Below are 15,505 nucleotides of genomic sequence, written 5' to 3'. Positions count from 1 at the left end.
GCATCATTACCTAAAGGTCTAAACCTCATGGTTAGAACACGGAGAGTCATTTATTCCAAAACGTGCTGGTTCCATTTGTCCAAGAAGTGGATAGTTATGTGCTCTTTCCCAAAGGGTGCAATAGCAAGAACGGAAATGTAATTTATTTTTTATTGCTGAGTTGGGCTTTTTCAAATGATTTTTGCAGACATATCTTTAATAGATTTTCAGACATATTTTATTTGTTGAAAAATGTCCATGCCCTTGCATAATTTCAATTATTCAATGGAAACCACAGTTTGGGGAATTGTTCCAGCTATGTATTCAGCCCTTTGAATAAGCTATATTTATTACTTAAATTGATTACTTTGTCCATTTGGAGATTAGCTCAGATGAATGGGGATCAAGAGAGAATGTGTTTTAGATCCCTTCCCCCTGCACTCACACAGGGGCCTTGTGCTTTGGAGGGGCTCGTGAGCAGCTTGGAATCTGGCCTTTCAAGCTAGTGTGGTCTTGGTGAAGAGGTTGGCAGTGGGGGTCTTTGAGGGCACCTTTTACCTGAAGGTGATGCACTCAGCTGCAAGCCACAGAGGGCCTGAGTGCAGAGAGTTCCTAGACAGGGTTCCGTTTATTCACAAAACAAAAAGTCTGCAGATAGGCAGTTACTGCTCTTTGTTCTGGTGGTCATGGTGGGCCATGTCTCTGCATGGATTTTTGGCCAAAAATGGCTGCTGCAAGTCAGGACATCACGGCCACAAAGAATAAAAGCAGAAGGACTGCGTCAGCATGGTCCATCTCTTCTTATTAGGAAATCAAAAACTTTTCCACCACCACCACCCTTGGTCCAAGCTACCATCACACTGCCCAGTGCCTTCTTCCCCTTCTACCCCATTCTGTCTGTTCTAAATACAGCAACCAGAGAGAGCACATTGAAGCATAAGTCAGACCATGCCACTCCTCCACTCCAAACTCTCCAACCAGTCCCCAGCACACTCAAGAGTAAAATGCAAACTCCCCAGAGGGGCTCTGGAGGCCTGCATGACCCAGCCCCTCATTTCCACTCTGACCGCACAGTCCCAGCTAATCCACTTCCACCACCACCACCCCACCCCTCCCTGGGCCCACGCTGTTGCATTGCAGGCCAGGCAGGCTCCCTGTGTGGGCTTTTGCACTTGCTGTTCCCTCTGCCGGGCATGCCCTTTGCCTCCATCTGCTCCAGCACTTTCTTCAGCCTTTACTCACATCTCAGCTCTGCAGTGAGCCCTTCCCCTAACATCCTATTCATAATTCCAACTTTCCCCATCCCTTCCCTGTTTTATTTTCTGTTTTTACATAGCATTATCTAACATATAGACAGTCATGTGTCACTCAATGATGGGGATACATTCTAAAATATGTGCTGTTAGGCGATTTCATCTTGGTGTGAACAGAGTATATGTATACACACCTAGCTGGCATAGTCTACCACGCACACCTAGGCTATATGGTATAGCCAATTGCTCCTAGGCTACAAACCTATACAGCATGTTACTGTACTAAATACTGTAAGCGACAGTAACACAATGGTAAGTCTTTGTGTATCTAGACTCATATCCAAACATAGAAAAGGTACAGTAAAATATGACATTATTATATAGTCTTGGGGAACCACTGTTGTATCATGGACCAAAACGTCTTTATGTGCCACATAACTGTACCTATTTATCCTTTATGTCTGCTTCCCCTCAAGACCAGAACAGTGCCTGGCTCATATCAGATGTCCACGAACTCTCTGTTGAACGATGCATGGAAGCATGAAAGAGTGGATGGGAGAGAACTGGCTCACATGGCCTCTACCAGCCAGTGTCCGGTGCTCTGGCCTCTAGAGCAAGAGCCTATGAAGAGAAAGGGGACTGGGAATGACTTTTGGGTGGTCAACAAATACCGTGTGCCCTTGTCCATGGAGACAAATTCCCAACCTTCAACTGCTTGCAAATGGTCATAGCAAAGCTGCTCAAATTCATTCTGGTTTTTCTCATTGAGTGAGGATCCCGGGGCCTAGTTAGAGCATTAGATGTAGGGGAAAGAGCAAACATAAACAGATCAGATACCTTGATAGACATTTCATGTGTTATTTCATGCTCTAAATATTGAAGACAGCCCTGGGAAAGGGTGACAGAATCTCCATGTCACAGATGAGGAGTGCAAGGTTCAGAGACGTTGAGTAAGGAGCCCACAGACCCTCAGCCGGTGTGGAAGGCGGGCCTTCTAGCCTCCAAGTCTGCGTGCCTAGCACCGTGCGGGCCGTCTCCTGACAGTCACGCTGATGTCCTGATGTTGGTGACAGTGGCTGAGAATGTGCCTTCCAGAAACCCAGGGGCTCCAGCATCCTCCCTTGCGACCATGGCCAAATATATGTCCTGAAAAGCGTAGAAAACAATAAAAATATTGTTAAATCCTGGGCAAATTATAAATGTGGTTTCAGGAAGTCAGGCAGGCCCACCCTACCTCAGCTCCAAATGTGCCCCCTCCACCTTCCAAGCTGCTCTCCTGATGCTCTTTTGACCAAGGTTAAAGCTTTGATGAATTTAAATGCTGACAACTCATGTCTAGGCTCCCTCTGAAATTTCTCTGCATATTACTTTGATTTTTGCTTGTTTGTGACTTCTGCTTGCTCACATATGCAGGCTCTCGAACATGGTCCTTCCTGGAGTGTGAGCAGCTGAGCAGGGAGCGCGTGCTGCACACCTGGCCCAGCATTTCCCGCCGGCGTCAAATGAGCACTGGCTGGCTGATGACCGCACAAAGTTGAAGAGCAGACTCTCCGGGAAATGCGCTGCCCCAGGATCCTTGCGTGTGCAGCGGCGTGCTGAGGGGAAAGCAGCGGCTCGGGAGGCACGCACACCTCAGCTTCCATCCAGGAAATACTACTTACCACCTGCTGGACCTTGGACAGGTGCCTCCACCTCCCTGAGGCCCGGTTTTCACGCCTCTTACATGGACACCACAATCCCTGCCCATGGGTTTGTGATGAGGAATAAATGAGGAATGTTTGTAGAAAGCCCAGCACAGCGCCTGGCCCGCTGATCCCTGAGTCAGAGCCAGGATGGGTGAGCCTCGCTCTGGCCACCGCTCTAGCTGATGGGCTGGGGCGCCGGGTAAGAGCGACTCCTGCTTTTACCGGTGGGCCAGAGGCTCCCCCGAGGCAGGACCTCAGGAGAGGTGCTGGAGTTCCAGAGAGCAAGAGAACAGCCGGCAGGAGGACAGACATGGCCACATCAAGCCTGCCCTGAAGGAAAAAGGTTCTCTCAGCACGGAAGACAGTCATCCTTCCGTGAACAGAAGCCACAAAGCTTAGATCCATTCCCTGGCTCGGGACTCATTCAGAAAAAGATCCCCTGGGCTAGAATGGGAAGCCTAAAACAATGCACCTCTGTGCACTTCACAGCTGGCAGGGAGCTGAGCCTCTCAACTGTTTCTAGGAGCAGCTGCTCACCCGCCACACCTACATCCTGGGACCACTGGCAGGCAGCTTCTGGAATCTCTCCTCTGCCCCTCCAGACAAGACTCGCCCACCCTGATCCTGCCGGACAGTGCATGACCCTTTCCTTGAGCCGCCCTCAGCTTCTACAGGCAAAGGCAGGCTCTCCCCACCCCACCGCAGAGACCTGCCCTGCAGCCAGCTACGACAGTCGTCCTCAGACACGTGGCTGCCGAACACTTGCAGTGTGGCTAGGCCAAACAGAGACGTCCTGCAAGGGCAAAGCGCACACCAGGCTTTAATGACTTAGTGTTTTAAAAAATGTAAACCATTTAATTAATACCTTTTTAGGCTCATTATAAATTGAAATTATAATATTTTGAATATAGTGGGCTAAATAAAATATAATAATACTATGAAAATTAATTTTACAGGGAGTTTGTAGCTGTTGTTTTACATTTTTTCAACCTGGCTACTAGAAAAATTCAAATTACATTCATGGCTCAAATTTGTGGTTTATATTTCTGCTGTGTAATGCTGGTATGAACTAGGCATTATGTTATACTGTCATTATTTGTTCTATTTCTGTCTCACTTATTAGACCGGGAGCTCCAGGACAGGAAGAGTGCTTCACTTATTAGACCGGGAGCTCCAGGACAGGAAGAGTGCCTTCCACCGCCCAGAGAGATGCCTGACACACGGCAAATACTCCATAAATGCTTGTTAAATGAATGGATGAAGCTCTGACCAAAAAGGGAAAAAAAAAAAACCTACAGATAGTCAGTGATTTTGAAATATTTACAAAATCACTTAAAATTATGCATTATACAGAATTGCCCACAACACTACTCTCTCTGGTGTGGTGATGAGGTTCAGTGCTTGTGGCTGGTATGCAGGCTCATATATTCCCAAGGACATAAAAGAAATGAATGTGCCCAAACCACACTGGACTTCGTGCATGTAAATTCCAGCTTGTGCACTTGTCTCATCGGTGGGTTGGGTGGGCAACTAATTTATACAATGTTATAAGAGACTGTTACCCTTTCTCAAAATGTGGCTGTTTGGTTGGCCGCTGCGTTTATTTCCTCACTACCCTATGGGTGGTCCTTGAACCAGCAGCAGGAGCATCACCAGGGAGCTTGTTAAAAATGCAGAACTTCCAGTTGCACCCCAGACCTGTGGGATCTGATCAGAAGCTGCCCTTTAACAAGATCCCAGTTAATTGCAAGCACTTAAAATTTGAGAAGCCTGAGCTATGTGTTTTTGTTTCTCAACTCTAAGGAAGGGCCACCTGGGAACTTGGCTATCATTCTTTTCATTCTTCACACATTTTTTGCTAAAAAAAAAAAAAAAATGTGCTGAGCATTCACTTTGCGTGAGGTGCTAGGAACCAGACACATGGCTCTTGGCTGTGTGGCTTGTGTCACCCATCACTGATGAGCTCTCACTGTTGGTGGAGGCAGCTGAACACCCTGGATGCTCTGCAGGAGGGCTCCGTAGAGGTCAGCAATGGTGCAAAATAGCCCCATGTCTGCAGAGAATCTAGAGACAGCTGCTTCATGAATTTTGCATTCTGAGTGTGTCCAGAGGAAAGGAAGCAGCCAACACTGCCTTTCTCCCGAAGAAGGAAACTTTCCCAGAATCTGTTCATCTCCATGGAGACCCAAGAATCTGCAAAGCCTCCATCAGCATCCTGCTCCCCAGGCTCAGGTTCAAGTAAACTTAATTCTGTTTTGTCTGGGTCTCTAGAGTAGCGTGAATTTTCTTACTCGGGGGGAACACGGATTTTTTTTTTCATTCACACCTGTGTGAGCAAAAGCAACTCAAACCCAATCTGCAGCAGTTCTCAGACACTCTGTGGCTGGTGAACTGCAGTGAATCTTCAATGAACTCTCACCCGAGCAATCAGAAAAATCGGCTACCAGAATTCCTTCCCTCCAATCCTATATTACAATTGCATTCATTTGGGTAGTCAAATTTATTGAGCACCTGTGGTATTTATTATAAAGCATACAGAGATCATCCTGTCCTAGCAAGAGAAACTGAACGTGTCAACAAGCAATAGCTTCAAACCCCACGTGGCTCCGAATGCTTCATGCATGGTAAATATTCTACAAACACTTGGTCTACCAGGCTCTGGGTCCTGGATGGGCCCCTGGTTCATCTCATCACCTCCCTGTTCTGTGCTCCAGCCCTGATAGCTGCTTCCTCCATAGGAGCCTTTATCTGGAATGTTCTTCCCATCTGCCACCTCCTCTTCTTTTCTTGGCTAGTTCATCCTTCATACCCCAGCTCTGGGATTGCTTCCTCAGGGAACCTTCCAGACACCCAGTGGCCTGTGCAAACAAGGGCCCCACCCTGTGCTCTGGGAACCACTGCCGTTCTTCATTAAGTCCTCTCAAGTCATTCCTGAGGGGACACTGATGGATGGACTTTATTCTATAGTCTACAGAATCCAAAAGTGTTCGAGGAAAGGAGAGAGAAGATTAAGTTTTGAGATGAATTTGGCAGCTGTGAGCGGAGTATATTAAACAAAAGAAGGAAAGGCTCAGGAAAGAGACTGGAACGATTATCTTTTAAATGCCAAACCTAAGGCTGTTTTAAAAATATTATATATTTTTTTAAAAAAATACATCTCTGAGGAAGGCAGTGTTGTCCCCATTTTTTTATCTGGAGAAACTGAGACCGAGAGGGGTTTAGTAACTTGCTCAGGCCACACAGCTAGTATGCCTGGGCCTGCCTGGTTTTCCTCAGCGTCTGCCTCCCAGGGAGGCTACTGGAAAATTCCTTTAGAAGATGATGGAAAGGAAAGAATCGACCCGGTAGATGTAGGAGGAAAACCAGCAGAATGTGTAGAGGACGGTGTGGGGAGACTGGAGCATGGGACAAGGAACTCATCCAAGATGACTGAAGTTCTCACCTGGCCACTTCCTTCCAGAAACTTCCCCAGCACCTCTCCCATGTGCTCCCTGGGCACTCTGTGCTTCCCTCATCAGAGCACCGTTCATGGAGTTTTACAATTCCCAGTCTGTTTGCCTGTCTTCCCCACCTAGGCCTGTCTGTGGCGTTCAGTGTTGGAGCCCGACAGAGAAGCAGCAGGTCTCTGAGTGCTCAGTGAAGTCTTGCTAAATGGATATGAGGCACTGAAGGAACAGAGGACCGGGTGGTTGGGAGAGTGACGATGGCGATGACAGATTGACACCATCTTTGACAGAAGTACTCGGAGCCAAATACTGAGCATCAGCAACCCAGGGCAGGTGGAGCAGCTCTCAGGGGAGCCTGGAGTGTTTGCCTCTGAGGACATCTGCGACTCACTCCCACCCAAGAACAGGACTTCCCCAAGTGACAGCGAGGTGACTGGGCAAGGCAGGGCTGCAGCATGCAGCCTCAGGGAAGACCCGGCTCAGTGCATCCAAGGCTGGGTACAAAATCAATAATTCCACAATTGCAAATCTCAGAGAATACTCTTAGTGATTTGTTGACCAGTGTAGTTGGCACTTAAGAACAATTTATGCCACAACTTGTAAAACTTTAACAACACGAAGCACTTGTTTTCCTTAAGAGTTTGCAGGGATGCTCTGTGGAGAGGAAGAATCCACGTGTTGGCTCTTAAAATGGCATCTACCTCAAACTTTCTCTGCTCCCCATCTGGGGAAGGGTCAAAGAGCCCCGCAGACCCGTGATCACCACTTTATTCTCTGTGGAAGTTACAGAAATTCCTCCTCACACTCTAGGGTGTCTTAATATCCCCCACATCGCTCTGTGCCATCTCTAATCAATGTTTCATCACCTCCTTCTAGTTGGATTTCAATATTTCTCCCTTCCTCACTTCTGCCTCCATGCTATTAGTGAGAACGTTTTTTAGAAACTGGTTAGAACTGAGAGTGAACAGCTTGGGAGTGCCAACTCCTTAAGCTGGCACTCATGACCTCCACCCTCCCTGCCGTGGATGTCACCTCCCTCATGGGCCTTATCTGCCACTCTTCTGCTGCATGTTCACCAGCCACAGCCAAGCCAATTCCTGGCCTCTCCTATAACCTGTCCTCTGCTTTCCAGCCATACTGTCACTTCCAGCCTATGACACCTTCTCTCCAAGGCCCCCTATCGAAATCCTACAGGCCTTCCAGAATTTGCTCAAATGCCACCTCCTCTCTGAAGCTGATTCCAATTCCCTCAGTGAGAATTAACTCCTCTCTTTATATGTTCCCATAGGACTTTCATCTCTCATAAAATTTTTCTATAGATTGTCTGTTACTGGAATTAATTCCATGCAAGTTTGTGAAGGCAGCCGGTTGCATGATGGTCTCATTTTGTATGTCGCGGTTAAGTTCCGTTGGTGAATAGCAATCCACCCATAATCAGCACATCAGTGGGTTGTTCCTGTGTTCTTTGCAACCTAAGGGTTTCTGTACTTAATGGCCCTAATTAAAACTCTTAGCATATCAAAGGAATTTTTGAGAAAAACAACAATAATTAGCTTTACAAATTCCCACAATTTGTTACTTTGTAAAACTCAATAAGCACTGTTGTTTGGTTTTTTTGTTTGGTTTAGTTTTGTTTTCTGCTTACAAGTCTTCCAAGGAAAGTTTTGAAATCCTGAACCTTAGCCCACAGTGAGTAGGAATAGCAGGGGTGATCATCCTGAAACCCTTCTCTTTTTATTTCCTTCTCCTCTCTCAAGTGAAAAACAGTGTCTATTATAGTCTTTAAGGAGAGACAACTCAGGGACTAATTATCAATTGTTTCCTCTCTCCTGGATAAGTCTTATCAACTTATAAGGATACGCTAGAGAGGATATTTAGTAACCTTTTCTTAACCTAGTTCCTCACTCCAGAAATGATACCTGCAAAACTTCTCAGAGGGGAATGTCTGTGGCTCCCTCTCCGTACTTTCTCACTGCCTATTCTCTATTTTTAAGCTGATTTATATTTATATTGCATTAAAAATATAGATCCATTGTGGAAAATTAGAAAATACAGATAAGCTCAGAGAAAACTTAAAGCACCCATGTGGGAAAGTTGCTAAACACATGGCAAACTACATTTCCCAGCTTCCCTTGCCAGGATGGGGAACACCTGCATTTCGTGGGTGAGGGAGACACGCCATCTCTACCCACTAATGAAATGCAAGTGGCAATGGTGGGTCCTACTTCCTGTCATGGTCCATAACCTCCTCTCCCTCCATGTACACACCTCTATACTCTTTCTTCTTCCTGAAAAATTGAGTAGCAAAGGCTACACAGCAAACTTGGAGACCATATTTTGAAAACAGCATAGTCAATATTAGTCCTGGTTTATGAATGACCTCTGGAAATGGTCCTGAAGATAAACAGCCAATGAAGAAACATCTATTCAAGAAAATCTATAAAAATCCAGTTAGAAATGTGAGAGTCTGTGGCATTTGAACCGAGACTACTCCTTTCATCTCCCCATGCCTCAACAGTTCAGCAATGTAGAAACTGCACAATGCTCGGTGCGCAATGTCTGGGTGTTGGGCACGCTTGTAGCTCTGACATGCGCAGTGCAAAGACAATATATGTAATCAAAGCATTTGTACCCCCGTAATATTCTGAAATTTAAAAAAAGGAAACTGTACACTGCAGCCAAGAACATGGACAGGACTGCATCACTTCTTATTCTGGCCTTAGCTCCTTGTCACCAAGGCCAATTCTTGGGTGAATACAGTCAAGCTGTGGACGGCTTGCTTCTTCCTCCCAGTGCCCACTCATGGATGGAATGGAGGCTTCATCTTGAATGTGGCACACTGAGGATACTGAGGCTCTGATAGCCTTTGCTTTGACTCATGATGCAGTGGCTTGCCATGAGTAAAGTCAAGCTGAGGGGACCCCAGGCTAGAGCCCACCTCTAACAAATCCTCATCTCCTAGAGTAGGGGTGTCACTCAAAGAGAGGCTTGCCACTGTCCCTAACCCCAGCTCCAGAGTCCTGGCTCAGAGATTTTTGCCTAGGGGAAAAAGCCAGCCATAAAACAAATAGCTCTGAATCTCTTCCTAAAGGAACTGACTTCATTTGCAATAGAGCTGGAGAAGTTCAAGCCCAAGGGCACTCTCGAGAACAGTGGAGGTTGTAGTGGGAAGAGATTTATGCATCTAAAGAAAGTAGAGTCCAGACTGTAGGCTGTTTAGTTTACAGGAGAAGAGTGGGGAATAAGACCACTAGGGGGAGCCCTGGTGTCAGAACAAATATTAAACACTGACCTCAGAAACTGTGTCTATGGAGAGTGACATCAGCAAAATGGTGGACTACGAGGTCCCAGCCCGTGTCTCATTACAAATACAACACTTCAACAACTACCCACCAACAGAAATACTTTTGGGAAAGCTCCAGAGTATGATGAAGAAACTGCAGCAACCCGGTGGAGAACAAAAACTGAGGGTGGCCACATTGAAGAGCACAGCCAGCATTTTACCTGCATCACCCCGCCCTGCAGCCTGGCACAGGTCCGCAGTGCCACCAAGGATCCCAGCAGCCCTTGCTGCCCCTATAGGCACCCACAGCTTTCACCACCAGGGACTCCTGTATCTTTGCCAAAGCTGCCCCAGCAACAGAGCTGCCCAGAGTCCACACTGCTGCCCACCCCAGAGCAAGAACTGCTGCTGCGCCCACCCTAGGGCCAGAGCAGCTACATCCCCCACTCCAGCCTCAACACCACCTCACACACACCCATACCTTGGACCCCAGTGCTATCACCACATGCTACACTCTCACCCCAAGGAGGTGCCAGGGAGGGTCCCCTCAGCCCTCACTTCCCTGTGCAGAAGGGAGGAGCACAGGAACTCACTTCACAGTCAAAGCAGTGTGGCGATGGTTCATACTCATGGAATTCAGTGGTCTTACCATGTTTGCTATCATCCTGAAGCCACTGGCTTACTAAAATGGTGGAATGTTTTTTTGAAGTCACAGTTACAGTGCCAGCTAAGTGACAATAATTTTCAAGGCTTGGACACAGTTTTCCAGAGAGCTGTATATGCTCTAAATCAGAATCTGATATGTGGTACTGTCTCTCCCATAGGAATCGAGCAGTAAAAATAGTACTGGCCCCACTCACCGTTCCCCCTAGTGACCCAATAGCAAAATTTTTGCTTCTTCTTCCTGCAACATTTTGCTCTGCTGGCCTAGAGGCCTTAGGTCCAGAGGTAGGGATGCTTCCATCGGGAGACACAACAATGATTCCCCTGAACTGGAGGTTAAGACTGCACCCAGCCACTTTGGGCTCCTCATGCCTCTGTGTCAACAGGCCAAGAAGGAGGTAATGGTGCTGTCTGGGGTGACTGATTTTGACTACCAAGGTGAAACTGGACTCCTACTCCACAATGAAATTAAAAAAGATACATCTGGAACACATACACTGTGGGGGTTTGAAGTGTTTCTTTGATCTCCATATTGTCTATTTTCTCTGGGTTCTTTTTTGTTTTTCATGTTTGTTAGTTTTGGGTCACCGTATTTCAAAATAGAAGATGCTTCAGATACATGCTCTTTACTGGCTTTCTGTACATGTTTAAAAGTAAGGCACAGAAATGTAATAGAAGATATGAGGGTGAGAGTACAGCATGCCAACTAGTGGGCATTATTGAGTGGGTATCTGACTCTTTTGCTCTGGTTCCTCAAATGTGAGTATCTGAAGTTCCTTTGTCTCACACTAGACAGTTTCTCCAGACAGAAGTCCTCCAACCTCCTGTTCTGCAAACATAAGCCTGGCTGCAGGCATTCTGTTTTCTAACAAAGGCAAGGGCACTGGAGGTCACCCCACTCGGTATGTAGAGTCTCCCTTGACCCCTTTTTTACCCCCTTGCCTTACTTCTATCCTTATCTGTGTGACTGTCCCCAGGCCCAGAGCTTCTCCAGCCCAGCCTCTTCCCAGAAAGCCATACTCTCCACAGCCCACTCCAATTAGTTCTCCATCATGACTTCTGCAATGACGAAGACCCTCTCGTCCAAGTCTTCAACGGCCTCTGCTCTGCTAAATCCAAAGGATGATTTTCTGCCCTCATCTCACTCAGCCTCTCAGAAGAATTCAACACAATTTAGTGTCCCCTCTTTCTATCAAGTCCTTGTTGATTCCATGACAAGAGATCTCCCTGCTACCTTGGAATCCATTTCCCACAGTCTTTTGTAAACGTAAAGCAAACGTGTCACTCCTTTGCTTAAACACACTAAAACTTCTCATGCAGTGTCCTTGCCATGGCCTGCAGACTCCATGTCATCTGTCCCTGCCTGCCTGCAGCTCATCTCTCACCACCCCCTGTGCATCCACAGTGCCTCGGCGACCCTGGCCTTCTTTCTGTGGCTCAGACATACCCAACTTGGTCCTCTGCAGGGGTTCTGCACTTTTGTTCTTGTCTATTAAGCACTCTTTCCTCTGATCTTCCCAAGTCTGGCTACTTCTCATTGTTCAATTCTCAGCTCAAACATCACCTCTTCACCCAATCCAATGACGTATTTCCCCACCATTAACCCTGTCACACCTGGTATTAATATATCGATATAGTCTATTGCCACCATGACATTTATATTCATGTAACACTATCTTGATTAATTTTTATTCTAGGCCCCTGACAAGAACAAAAGCTCCACAGAGGTGTTGTCTGTTTTGCTCACAAGTGCCGTCAAACAGTGCCCAACACATAGCAGATCCTTGGTAATATTCACTGCATGAATAAATGAAGTGGGTAAACAGTGACGTGCTGAGCTCTAGATGACACAGCCACCTAGATGGAACTCCTCCCACCAGAATGAATTTAAAATGCCCCTCAACCACCATGGTACCCACAAGTACTCATCATCTCAGGGAGCACAGAATTTCTACCTAGAAAGGCAGAAAACACACCTCTCAGAGTCATTTCTTATAAGTAGAAAAGCAGGCAACTAGCAAGCAGTAAAATCTTCCAAAGAAATGACTTAGGAAAAATTCAGTACCTTAAGACAGAATATTGAACAAGGGCACAAGTAAATACTAAGTAATACTAAACGCTCAGCACAGATCAAGTGCAGCACATGGAAAGGAGAAGAATTTCTGAAATTGTCTATAAGGGAGATTATTCTCTTGGCCCTACTGGTTCTAGTCACTTCCTTGGTGTGAAAGAACTAAAATTTGCCATCAGAATTTGCTTTAAATCTTTTAATATTCATGTTACATAAATATGCACGGTGAACTGCATAGAGGCCTCAATAAAACTACAGTGGCTTAGTCAATTACCTAATGCAACAATTACCTAAGTCAACAAATCCTGGCTTATAGACCATCTCTCGGTCTCTCATAGCATAGCATATAAACAGGTGGACGCTAACTGCACTCTCTTAAAAATGGGAATGCTTTTTGACACCTTTCTACTTTAAGGAAGTTAACCAAAGGAACTAATTAAGAATATGAATTAATTTTTGGCTATGAGAATAGTCATTACAATAGCATTCTACATGTTCAACATTTGGTTATAGTCATTTAAAAATTTATTCTGTGGATAAATACTTATTGGCAGAGAATGAGTTCATTAGGTCAAAAAAGCAGGTTACAGAACAATATGACCCCATTAAGTTTATTTTATTTATATATATATGTATGTATCAATGTGTAAATATATGTGTGAATATGTAAATGTGAGAAAGAGAGAATGAAAGGGCAAGGGAGGGCATACACTAAACTGAGATTTTAAAATCAGTTTCTCTGAATAGCAATATTATGGAAGAGTTTTCTTTTTTCTATGTGTTTTGTTTTTGTTTATCTTAAACTTTCTTTTTTTCTATAATGAGTAGTTGTTACCATTGTAGTATGAAAAAAAGCTAGAAAATTTTAATCAAAACTATACTGATGATCAGAATAGGAAACATTGTAAAAGGTGTTTCCTAATCAGTTTATTCTGCCTGACAGTGCCACATATCGTACACACATGGATGACAACACAAACCTTTAAGCCCCAAATACACTTATGAGCCTGAGGGAAACCTCCAGTTCAGATCTTCCTTCACATCACTGGATGGCCGATGCTCCTCACGCCAGCCTGATTCTTTGGCCTCCATGAAGCCACAAGATCCTGCTTCTCCCCTTAGCCCTCTCCTCGGTCTTTTCATTCTTTTTCAGAGACTCCTTGTTTTTGTCAGCTTGGGCTGTTATAACAAAATACCATAGACCAGGCAACTTACACAGCAGAAATTTGTTTCTTACAGTTCTGGAAGCTGAGACGTCCAAGACCAAGGTGCCAGCTGATTTGGTTCCTGGTGAGGGCTCCCTGGCTGGCTTGCAGGCAGCTGCTTTCTTGCTGTGTCCTCATATGCCTTTTCTCAATTCGTGCTTGCAGAGAGAGAGGGGGATGTATCCCCCTCTCTCTCCACCTCCCACCCCCTTCCTTTTTATAAAGCCACACATCCCATCATGAAGGCTCCACACTCATAACCTCATCTAACCCTAATCACCTCCCAAAGGCTTCATCTCCAAATACCAGCATATTGGAAGTTAGGGCTTCAACATATGAATTTCAGAGGAATGCAAACCTTTAGTCCATAACATTTCTCTTCTTCTGATTAAATACAAATGTTATACAGGTCTCTGTCCTGATGTCCTACACGTTCTTCACACACGTCAATAGTTTCCACTGCATCTTTTTAATTTCAAATATGTATTACCATCTCAGAGAGACCCACACTTCAACTCCAGACCCAAATCTCCCTACAGTCCCACAAACAGCTGAAACACACACCCTGAATTTTCTTCCCTTTTCAAATCCTACCTCTGCTTTGTGTGCACCACCATGATGAATGAATGGTATGGCCATCCACCCACTCACCTGATCCAGAAGGCCGGGAGGTAGTCTAGACTCTCTCCTTTCACCCCTAGTGGCCAATCACTAGCCTTGGCCAGTCCTGCCCATAGAAAGACCAGAAAGTAGACAGGAAGTGTCCAGGCTCCGAAGCACAAAGAGAAAAGGAGAAATTTCTCAATCCAGAATCTCCAGACCCAGAATTCAGAGCTTAGTGTGAGGGGTGTGACCTGCCTTGTGTGGAACTATTGGTGGTTCTCGGTGCTGATGCGGCCAAAGCCATAAAACCCACAGTCCTGGGCCTCTCTGACCTAACTGACGTCTCACGTAAGTGGATTGCCAACACCTCCGAAATGTGGGACACATTTAGAAACAAGGAAGGGCATGAAAGGCCTTTGTCCTAATCCCACAAATGGAGGTTTTAGTTGAGGTTTTATAAGCAAACCAAACTAAAAGGAACCTTGAAGCAAGGTGAAGTCCTCCTTTTCACCGGATTTGGCTGACCTCACATGGGTCAGCCAAATAGATTTCTCAAGCATGTCTCAAACTTCCTTTTTCTACCTCCCTTATTAGCTCATGCTCTGGCCATTCCTCTGCTAGATTAGGGCTCAGCTCCTAGTTTTCTCTCTCGCTCAAATCTCTCCCAAGTCTTACCTCTCCTCCACACTGCTCCAGAAACCATCTGTCCGGCATGTAAATCTGATGCACTTTGCCTATTGAAAACCCTAGGATAGCTTCCCATTGCCCCCAGGAATAGGAGTCCTTTCCCGCTGGCTGCTGCCAGCACACGCTTCCACTTCTGCATTCTCCTCTCTCCGGACTCACTTGCTGTTCCCGAGAACTCCATGCTCTGTCTCTTCCACTCAAAGCAGTTGCCTTCACTCACCCCGGCTCTCCCCCTCCCCACCTCCCAGCTGCTCTCCTACTTGAGAACTTCCCTGGAACAGTCCCCAGCACCACCCCCAGAGACCCCAGAGTTCCTTTCCACCTGCTCTTACTGTACCTCAGGGCAGCCAGATCTCACCAGATTTTGTAATAGACGTTTGTCGACCTCTCTCCCCACCATGCTGTGAACACAGAGAAGACAGGCATGGAGTCTTTCACCTTCCTTCTGACATGTAATTTGGGGCTTAGACATAAATGTTCAAGAATGTGAACTAAAGAGGCCGGGCGCGGTGGCTCACGCCTATAATCTTAGCTCTGGGAGGCTGAGGCAGGTGGATCGCTCGAGGTCAGGAGTTCGAGACCAGCCTGAGCAAGAGTGAGACCCCGTCTCTACTAAAAGTAGAAAGAAAT

General features: G+C 46.0%; 1 long non-coding RNA gene across 2 annotated transcripts in view; it reads right to left on the bottom strand.

Moving 5' to 3' along the window:
• The window catches only part of LOC123643511, a 51,550-nt gene extending 37,085 nt beyond the window's left edge, over nt 1–14,465 (bottom strand). For both annotated transcript variants that reach the window (XR_006736814.1, XR_006736813.1), the window contains exons 1-2: nt 14,237–14,465; nt 2,070–2,378 (exon numbers count right to left, since the gene is read on the bottom strand). This is a non-coding gene — a long non-coding RNA (uncharacterized LOC123643511). The remainder of the gene's footprint in view (nt 1–2,069; nt 2,379–14,236) is intronic.
• Nucleotides 14,466–15,505: the final 1,040 nt, after the last annotated feature.

The sequence above is a fragment of the Lemur catta genome, chromosome 8, assembly GCF_020740605.2.
Source record: "Lemur catta isolate mLemCat1 chromosome 8, mLemCat1.pri, whole genome shotgun sequence".
Taxonomy (NCBI): Eukaryota; Metazoa; Chordata; class Mammalia; order Primates; family Lemuridae; genus Lemur; species Lemur catta.
This window is presented reverse-complemented; position numbering and strand designations above follow the sequence as displayed.